Below are 11,206 nucleotides of genomic sequence, written 5' to 3'. Positions count from 1 at the left end.
ATAAAGACCGAATGCGCGTCTAATTTGCCCGTCTCCATCTGGTTTTCGGGGATCAACTTGTTTTTTTAATTGTAAAGATATGTTTTATTTTATTGCAGCTGCAGAGTATTAAAACGTCCTATCACCAGTGTTGGAAAAGTATCCAACTGTCATACTTGAGTAAAAGTAAAGATACCATAATAGAAAATGACAACGTCACCCAGTAAAAGTCTAGTATTTGGTTTAAAATATACTTAAACAGTAAAAATAAATCATTTCAAATTCCTTATATTAAGCAAACCAGATGGCACCATTTAAATGTTTTTATTTACTGAAACAGCCAACACTAAAACATAATTTACAAACAAAGCATGTGTTTAGTGAGTCTGCCAGATCAGAGGCCTTAAGGATGACCAGGGATGTTCGGTTGATAAGTGCGTGAATGACCATTTTCCTATCCTGCTAAGCTTTCAAAATGTAACAAGTAGCCTACTTTTGGGTGTCAAATGGATTAAAAATTACAATATTTTCTTAAGGAATGTACAGTAGTGAAGTAAAAGTAGTCAAATGTAAATATTAAAAGTACAAATACCCGAAATGGCTACTTTACACTACTGCCTAGCACTCGAATATTGTTGCTTTGAATCAGTACACGCGCGAGCACTCCAGCAACTCTTCTAGATTGATACGTAAAGTATATAGGCATACATTTAATGCAGTATTAGCCTTATATTTAGCTAATTGATGGGTTATGCATAATAAGCATCTAATGTATAGTCTGTCTCTTGCGCAATACGCAATCACCTGTGCTTGTAACGTCTGCTTCCAACTCACTCTCAAACACGTAGATAGATCCCCTGAACGCAGCTCACGCTCTCAAACACGTAGATAGATCCACTGAACGCAGCTCACGCTCTCAAACACATAACATTGTGTGAACAATCACCTGTATGTCATTATCACACACTAGTTCAGTTCTTTTCGAAGTACTGCTTGTTTTGTGACACGTCTATTCGGAGAGCGCGGGTTTCCCCCTTGTGATCTAAGCCTCCCGTGTATGATCGTTTTGCCTGCCTCACAAACGACACCTTTGCCTAGTCACTGCCTGTGTTTCAGCCTATCGGATTTCCTGTCAACGTTACGTACGCCGCTAGGAAGATGGAACGCAACACCCTGCTATAACTCCACTCCCCGTGGAGTGAAAGAGGTATGGGACTGTAGGTGCGAATAAGGATGACAAAGGAAGAGATGGGCACTGTTCACAGGGAATTTATTCCGTCACGGTAATGTTGGGGAAAAGGGGCTGGACGGAACCAAAGCAAAGAAAGTAAAATGTCAAAGCCCCCTCTCCTACCTACCTTAAGACCACCTGGTGCGCCAACCAAAATATAGGGGGTGGTCCGTCCAGGTCTTGCCTAGAGTGTCTAGATAGTAAATACAACGGGTTATGTATACCCGCACGCCTCATGCCTAAGCACTCCCTAGGTGCCTTCCCCCCCTGGGAACAAATGAAACAGAATATTACAACAAAAAACACAGGACACCAAATAAGCTCTCTGACTGAGCAACAAACGAACACAGAACATAACCATCAGCTCTCTCAGCAACAACTAACATAGTACATACCACATCTGTTTGAGAAACAACCAACACAGGTTATCACCCTCAACTCGCTTACCAACACAGGACACACTAATCATCTCTCTTCTGAGCAACAGAACACTGGTTTATACAGCTGGAGAGGAGTCTGTAATGGGATACAGCTGTATCCTGACGAGGGGGCGGGGTCAGCTCCAATTAGCAGTGGGGCCGACCAATCAGCTGCTTGGGGGAATTTCACGAAGCCATCCGGAAACACACATACAAACAAAACCACAACACAGGAACTGGGGTACGTAACAAACGTATTACCCTGATTTCCCGAACGACGTTACTAGCCTTTTCCCTGCCTGTTTGGAACCTCTGTGCATGACCTTCTGCCTGCCCCTGGACCCAGCTACCTCCTGTGGTCCTTTACAAATTAACACCTGCTTCGCCTTGCGCTTGAAACCAGTTCAATGTCTTCCAACGTGTTTATTACGGTGCTCTGCTGGCTTCCTTATTAATGCTCCTTATAGCTCTTTGGATTCCCATGCAGGAAAATATTGATTATAATAGCTTGCAGGACATTATTATGGTTTGCATTTCTTATAACAATAGCCTATTCTAAGAGGGACGCAAACTTTTTGTTGTTGTTGCTTAACGTTAAATACAGCAGCCAACAGAACTCAGGGTAGTTTGAAAGAAGAGTGAACATGCGATGGCGGTAGGCTATAACAGTTATTCATTTAGATCTATAATCATTCAATCTCCGTGAAGAAAAGTGAAAGCCTTCTGCATCTAATTCCAGTCCTATATTATACAAGGATGACATTAGAATGATGAGGATAACGAAACGTATTTTAACTGTTGAAAGCGAGGAAGGACTGAAGCAAGAAAGATGAGGTAGGTTAATAACATTAGGGGAAATATTATGGAAGGTATATATGCGTTAGCCTACTAATTATACAAATAGGCCCTATTATATTTCAAAATCAAATTCGCTAGCCTATACTAGCGAAGGCCGCATGTGCTGCCTAGTAATCGCACGTTCTCTTCTGCTTTATCATGGTTTGAACGATGTGCGTGATTCCAGTCCACATAATACAATACATGTAGTAACCCATGGAACTATTAATGCTTTGGAAGGCGTGAGGGAGCAGCTCTTTATACACCGATTACTTTACTACTAACCCTTGAGCATGGTATAACAGGCAGGCAGTCGCAGCTGCACTCAACATGTGTATTTGAGTGCATTTCAATACTCTAGCAATGACACCAGTGTTTAATTGCTAAATTGTAATTATTTCGCCACTATGGCCTATTTCCTTACCTCCCGAATCTTACTTCATTTGCACATACTGTATATAGACTTTTCTATTGTGTACGGGTTACTGTACGTTTGTTTATTCCATGTGCAACTCTGTGTTGTTGTATGTGTAGAACTGCTTTGCTTATCTTGGCCAGGTCGCAGTTGTAAATGAGAACTTGTTCTTAACTGGACTACCTGGTTAAATAAGGGTGAAATAATAAGAGAATACCCCTCGGTAATCAAGTCATACACCCCCTGGCGGCGTGTATATGTAATGACGTTAATACCACATTACCACAGTACAGTAATACAGTTCACACGCAACAAGATTAGCCTACTGGATGGAGCTAGTTTATTTACCCAAGAGAGCATATAGCTAGCTACATCTATGGGCTTTTATGTTTTTCTGTTGTGGGTAATGTGCATCATATCATATATGTAGGCCTATTGGATAACGTTGTAGTATCTGGGATCTACATCTGTTTATATTAGTTACTGTGCTGTTACTAAGCAGTAATGCATTACGGCAGTGTTACGTTACTACACCTAATAGGAAATGCACATGCGCACTGGAATGCCGCGAACTGTAGAGCACGAGGTTTTTTTTGACTAAACGACAACTAACTGTACTCCCGTCTCCTGCCTGGTCATTTCTCCACAACACAAATATTACAAACGTCAATCATTCTGGCTTGGGCTCATTAAATGTCAATGTAGGGCTCATCAGGTTCAGGTAGCATCAGGTTGGAATTTTCATGCTGATCAAAGCTCTAATCAAATCCAGACATATTTATATGCTTTATATGATGCCTTTGAACGACACTACAGGTTTTGGCGGGAAATACCAGGTTACCCGAGAGAAAATTGATTTATTCTCGAGATGGAACATTTGTAAAATACCAGGAAAATATTCAACCCTAGTTCAGATCCTGAACACGAACAGCCAAAATCATGTTTTTCATGAAATTGGATGATATTTGGATGAAACCAGATCTAACTATGAAAAATGACACTTGCTTCTACATTGAGAAATGTTGATCAAAAGGTACTGGTCCCTCACCCCTTTTCAAACACTTGGATTAATGAGGTGAGATTATTAATGGTATCGGTGACATCACCCTAACTCTAATTTTAATAAGTACCACCTGCTTACCAACATCGGAGAAGGCATGTTTGCAGTGGGGCATGGTTTATATTGCTAGATACACTACATGACCAAAAGTATGTGGACACCTGCTCGTCGAACATCTCATTCCAAAATTATGGGCATTAATATGGAGTTTGTCCCCCCTTTGCTGCTATAACAACCTCCACTCTTCTGGGAAGGCTCTCCACTAGATGTTGGAACATCGCTTGCTGGTACTTGTGTCCATTCACCCACAAGAGCATTAGTTAGGTCTGGCACTGATGTTGGTCAATTAGGCCTGGCTTGCAGTCTGCTTTCTAATCCATCCCAAAGGTGTTCGATGGGGTTGAGGTCAGGGCTCTGTGCAGGCCATTCAAGTTCTTCCACACTGATGTCAACAAACCATTTCTGTATGGACCTTGCTTTGTGGACAGGGGGATAGTCATGCTGAAACAGGAAAGGGCCTTCCCCAAACTGTTGCCACACATTTGGAAGCACAGAATCATCTAGAATGTCATTATATGATATAGCGTTAAGATTTCCCTTTACTGGAACTAAGGGTCACAGCCCAAACCATTATTCCTCCTCCACTAAATTTACAGTTGGCATCATGCATTGGGGCAGGTAGCGTTTCCTGGCATCCGCCAAACCCAGATTCGTCCATCGGACTGCCAGATGGTGAAGCGTGATTCATCACTCCAGAGAACGCGTTTCCACTGCTCTAGATTCCAATGGCGGCAAGCTATACACACCTCCAGCCAATGCTTGGCATTGCGCATGGTGATCTTAGGCTTGTGTGCGACTGCTTGGCCAATCCATTTCATGAAGCTCCCAACAAATAGTTATTGTGCTGACGTTGCTTCCAGAGGCAGTTTGGAACTCGGTAGTGAGTGTTGCAACTGAGGACAGACAATTTTTACGCGCTACATGCTTCAGCACTCAGAAGTCCCGTTCTGTGAGCTGGTGTGGCATACCACTTCACGGCTGAGCTGTTGTTGCTCCTAGACATTTCCTCTTCACAATAATAGCACTTACAGTTTACCCGGGCAGCTCTAGCAGGGCAGAAATGTGACAAACTGACTTGTTGGAAAGGTGGCATCCTATGACGGTGCCACGTTGAAAGTCACTGAACTCTTCAGTAAGGCCATTCTACTGCCAATGTTTGTCTCTGGAGATTTCATTGTTGTGTGCTTGATTTTATACAGCAAAGGGTGTGGCTGTAGTAGCTGAATACACTAATTTCCACATACATTTGTCTATTTTGTATAGCTACTCTACTGGTGCCAAAATTTGACTGTAGGGTGTCAGCAAATATAATAGTTTACACTTCATCTTTGGCAAAGATACTTGTGTTTCCCCTTTCATCTGTGTCTGGTGTTAACTAATTACTGGTTAGCTAGGTCTTCATCTGTGTCTGGTGTTAGCTAATTACTGGCTAGCTAGGTCTTCATCTGTGTCTGGTGTTAGCTAATTACTGGCTAGCTAGGTCTTCATCTGTGTCTGGTGTTAGTTAGTTACTGGCTAGCTAGGTCTTCATCTGTGTCTGGTGTTAACTAGTTACTGGCTAGCTAGGTCTTCATCTGTGTCTGGTGTTAACTAGTTACTGGCTAGCTAGGTCTTCATCTGTGTCTGGTGTTAACTAGTTACTGGCTAGCTAGGTCTTCATCTGTGTCTGGTGTTAACTAGTTACTGGCTAGTTAGGTCTTCATCTGTGTCTGGTATTAACTAATGACTGGCTAGCTAGGTCTTCATCTGTGTCTGGTATTAACTAATTACTGGCTAGCTAGGTCTTCATCTGTCTGGTGTTAGCTAGTTACTGGCTAGCTAGGTCTTCATCTGTGTGTGGTGTTAACTAATTACTGGCTAGCTAGGTCTTCAGCCAGCATGGAACATAATAGGGTGAAGGGTCATCCAAAACTCTGACGCAGTTCTCCTGTCAACACATCCATCACTGCTGCTGTGAACTGCATCAAGAGATGTGCTAAACGGGAAATGTATTTTAAAAAATGGACATCATTGCTTTGTGTATCACCAAATTAGCTTGAGATGCTTTTACTGCAACACTGCTCACTGCATTCAAGTTGCTTGACAAAGAGCTGTCAGTCAAGGCAAGCTCATGAATATAAGCTTCTCGCCCACTCAGCCTATCTTTTTAAACTTTCTGGTAGTTAGCCATGAAAGAGAAATATATTTTTTAAAATGTTGAGTATTCCTATCCTCCAAAAATATTATGGGTGATATATATATTATGGGTCACTCTAAAGTCTATTTTACATGGGAATCCGAATGACTGTTCCAGATGAAAGAAAAATAGTGGTGTCCGAAATGCCACTGTATTTCCTATAGAGTGCACCATATAGTGCACTGTATTCCCTATATAGTGCACTGTATCGGGAATAAGGTGCTATTTGGGACGTAGAGTTGGTGTACATTAGTGGCTTAAACCTTCTACGAGACAGCTAATTTATTGGAGAGTTGTGTTTTTATATTATTTCAGTTAAGAGGACATGCTTAATTTTTAAGTGCTGCTGTGAGCGCAGCGGTAGTGCAGACAGCGGGGAGTGCAGACCGCAGTAGTGCAGACAACGGTAGTACTATTCCTGTCCTGTCTTATCTTAATGTTACTCAAGCAGACTCACCGTGTTGGACAAGTAAGGCACCTCTTCTCAGCTCCCACCATCCCACTTCTACCACATTATGTGTCACTGTGGTATGTGTGGGGCTGTTTGTTCAATGTTTCTTCCTGACTATGTTTTATTAATTGTTTCTTGATTGTAAATGTTCTTTGACTGACATTGTTATTGTCCCTTTTTGAATGATCATTATAGAATAATCTTCAGTTTGCAGTCAACCGACAATGTTTGTTTTGATACAATCCTGTACCTTGCAGTTTTCTAAAGGCCTCTTTTTGTTCTGTCTGTGTTTCAGAATAAAGAATGGCTCTGCCTGAACTGCCAGACCCAGAGAGCTTTGTCTGGGGCCCTGGGAGATGCTCCACTTCCTGTTCCTCAGCCAATGGGATCCCCACGGCACTCAGCTCCAGCCAATCAACAGCAGCCTCAGCAGAGAGGGCCCAATCAGCAGGCAGGGCTATGGCCCACTGATCCTCAACAGCAACAAAAACCACTGGGTGCCCAAGTAAGTGGCCCTCCTTTCTCCCCTGCCAAACAGAGCAAGGGGCCTGCCCAACCCTCCCCTGCCAAGGTACAACCCTTCCCAGGTAAGAGTGCACACTCCCCTGCCAAGGGTGCACCCTCCCCCACTAAAACAGCATCCACCCCTGCTAAGGGCACACCCTCCCCTGCCAAAAAGATAGGACCCACTGCCCAGAGTAAGGGTACTGCCCAGCCCTCCCAAGCCAAGGGTGCACTGTCCTCTGCTAAAACAGCATACACCCCTAACAAGTGCACACCCTCCCCTGCCAAACAGACAGGACTCACTGCCCAGAGCAAGGGTTCTGCCCAGCCCTCCCCTGTTAAATTTGCATCCACCCCTACTAAGGGTGCACCCTCTCCTACTAAGAGTGCACCAACTCAACTTAAACCCAACAAGCAGGCCGGTAAACAGCAGCAGGGCCAGGATAAAACTAAAGTCGTCCCCAAAGCTCATAAGGAAAATGAAGCCAAAGCCTCGCCCAAGAAGGGAGCACCTGAAGCCATCACCACATCACACGATGAAAAGAAGAAACCCGTTGAAGATTCACAGATGTCAAAACACCATGACGTGAGCTCCCTGCAACTTTTCAACTTCAGCATCTTCACCACCGTACTTCTTCTTGATTTACCACCGGAATTTAATTTACCTCATTTTAGTAATCGTCTACTCGTCATCGTTGTTGTCACCTCACCGTCATCATCACTATGATCATTATATCATTCTCATCCCCCTTCTCCTTGTCATCTCTATCCCCAAGCATCAGCCATTTACCATGCATCACCTTTGGTATCTTTTCTTCATGTTTTTATTAGTTCAATCATAATGTTAAGCCTGTATGATCTGCATTACCTGTATGATCTGCCTAGTGGTTAGAGCGTTGGACTAGTAACCGAAAGGTTGCAAGTTCATATCCCCGAGCTGACAAGGTACAAATCTGTCCTTCTGTCCCTGAACAGGCAGTTAAACCCACTGTTCCTAGGCCGTCATTGAAAATAAGAATTTGTTCTTAACTGACTTGCTTAGTTAAATAAAGGTAAAATAAAATAAAAATTATAGTCATCCTTGTCTGATATTGTAATCATGACTAATCAGTGTTATTAGCTAACATGCAATGCAGTTTATTTTTACTTAATCATTATATTTTGATCCGCTTGTTTATTTTGACCATCATTCATCATTCTTCAACAATGGCAGAGATTTCATTGTACATTTAATTTTACGATCATGTAACCAAAATATGTTTTTTCTTGACGTTTTCTTGTTGTTTTTTGTTTTGTTGATTTTGTCACTTTTTATCTTAACCTTTTTATAGTCATATTTGTGTGCATTTCATTGTCTGTAATTGTTGCCTGTGCTTTAATAACGTTCATTACATTATCTGTTATAGTTGCATGAGCTTTAATAACGTTAATTACATTATCTGTTATAGTTGCATGAGCTTTAATAACGTTAATTACATTATCTGTTATAGTTGCATGAGCTTTAATAACGTTAATTACATTATCTGTTATAGTTGCATGAGCTTTAATAACGTTAATTACATTATCTGTTATAGTTGCATGAGCTTTAATAACGTTATTTTACATTATCTGTTATATATAGTTGAAGTCAGAAGTTTACATACACCTAAGCCAAATACATTGAAACTCAGTTTTTCACAATTCCTGACATTTAATCCTAGTAAGAATTCCCTGTCTTAGGTCAGTTAGGATCACCACTTTTATTTTAAGAATGTGAAATGTCAGAATAATAGTAGAGTGATTTTTTTTTCAGCTTTTATTTCTTTCATCACATTCCACTGTGTGATGAAAGAAATACAAGCTGGGAAAAAATCACTCTACTATTAGGTCAGAAGTTTACATACACTCAATTAGTATTTGGTAGCATTGCCTTTAAATTGTTTAACTTGGGTCAAACGTTTCAGGTAGCTTTCCACAAGCTTCCCACAATAAGTTGGGTGAATTTGGCCCATTCCTCCCGACAGAGCTGGTGTAACTGAGTCAGGTTTGTAGACCTCCTTGCTCACACACTCTTTTTCAGTTCTGCCCACAAATCTTCTATAGGATTGAGGTCAGGGCTTTGTGATGGCCACTCTAATACCTTGACTTTGTTGTCCTTAAGCCATTTTGCCACAACTTTGGAAGTATGCTTGGGGTCATTGTCCATTTGGAAGACCCATTTGTGACCAAGCATTAACATCCTGACTGATTTTTTGAGATGTTGCTTAAATATGTCTACATAATTTTCCCGCCTCATGCTACCATCTATTTTGTGACGTGCACCAGTCCCTTCAGCAGCAAAGCACCCCCACAACATGATGCTGCCACTCCGTGCTTCACGGTTGGGATGGTGTTCTTCGGCTTCCAAGCCTCCCCCTTTTTCCTCCAAACATTACGATGGTCATTATGGCCAAACAGTTCTATTTTTGTTTCATCAGACCAGAGGACATTTCTCCAAAAATGTGCAGTTGCAAACTGTAGTCTGGCTTTTTTATGGTGGTTTTGGAGCATTGGCTTCTTCCTTGCTGAGCGGCCTTTCAGGTTATGTCGATATAGGACTCGTTTTACTGTGGATATAGATACTTTTGTACCTGTTTCCTCCAGCATCTTCACAAGGTCTTTTGCTGTTGTTCTGGGATTGATTTGCACTTTCCGCACCAAAGTACGTTCATCTCTAGGAGACAGAATGCGTCTCCTTCCTGAGTGGTATGACCGCTGCGTGGTCCCATGGTGTTTATACTTGCGTACTATTGTTTGTACAGATGAATGTGGTACCTTCAGGTGTTTGGAAATTGCTCGCAAGGATGAACCAGACTTGTGTAGGTCTACAATTTGTTTTATGAGGTCTTGGCTGATTTCTTTTGATTTTCCCATGATGTCAAGCAAAAAGGCACTGAGTTTGAAGGTAGGCCTTGAAATACATCCACAGGTACACCTCCAATTGACTCAAATGATGTCAATTAGCCTATCAGAAGCTTCTAAAACCATGACATTATTTTCTGGAATTTTCCAAGCTCCCAGGCCCAGTCAACTTAGTGTATGTAAACTTCTAACCCACTGGAATTGTGATACAGTGAAATAATCTGTCTGTAAACAATTGTTGGAAAAATGACTTGTGTCATGCACAAAGTAGATGTCCTAACCGACTTGCCAAAACTATAGTTTGTTTACAAGAAATGTATGGAGTTGTTGGAAAAACAAGTTTTAATGACTCCAACCTAAGTGTATGTAAACGTCCGACTTCAACTGTATTTGCCTGTGCTTTGATGACTGAATTATTTTCAATGTAATTATTCTCATGTCTTGCCAGAATAGTAATACAGCCTGTATGAACTCCAGTGCTTTTATTCCAACCCCTATCATCTGTGAAACAAATGCCCATAAAAGTAACTCTGCCGATGAGTTAGGTGAAACGATAGGAAAGAAAGGGTGCACTGTTGCCTGTAATAGACTTTTTGCTACAGAAATTATTTCAGTCAGGGAGCAACAGGACTGATGCTAATACTGGCCTCTGACTTGTCTCTCTTGTTTCTCTCTTTCCTTTAGGATTCCAACAAGTCCAGCACGCAGAGCCTCAGTGACACGGGATACTCCTCAGATGGGATCTCCGGCTCCGTGGGCGAGATCACAGGCCATATCTGTGAGGATCCGGGGTTAAAGCTGAGTGAACGTAGCCTCTCCAGCCCCTCTGAGATCACTAAGTTAGAGAGCTCCATGCGGCCACTGCTAGAGTCCAGGTCGAAGACTGCTATAGACCAGGGCGGGGAGAACAACTCTGACGGGGAGGTGTCGGACGATCTCGGCTCTAAGCTGCGCCACGACTATGTGGACAGCAGCGAGACTGGTCTGTCCCCCTTACCGCCCAGGCAGAAGAAGTCCCATAAAGAAATGACAGATGAGGAGTTCATGAGGAGGAAGATCATGGAAATGAGCGCTGACGAGGACGAGATGGAGGAGGAGGAAGGGTACGGCTACCAGAAAACGAAAAACAAAAAGGATTTGGGGAAGGAGAAACGACGCAGCCTCACCCACCATTCCAGTAGTTTTGAGGAGGAC

This window comes from Oncorhynchus nerka, linkage group LG2, assembly GCF_034236695.1.
Source record: "Oncorhynchus nerka isolate Pitt River linkage group LG2, Oner_Uvic_2.0, whole genome shotgun sequence".
Classification (NCBI taxonomy): Eukaryota; Metazoa; Chordata; class Actinopteri; order Salmoniformes; family Salmonidae; genus Oncorhynchus; species Oncorhynchus nerka.
This window is presented reverse-complemented; position numbering follows the sequence as displayed.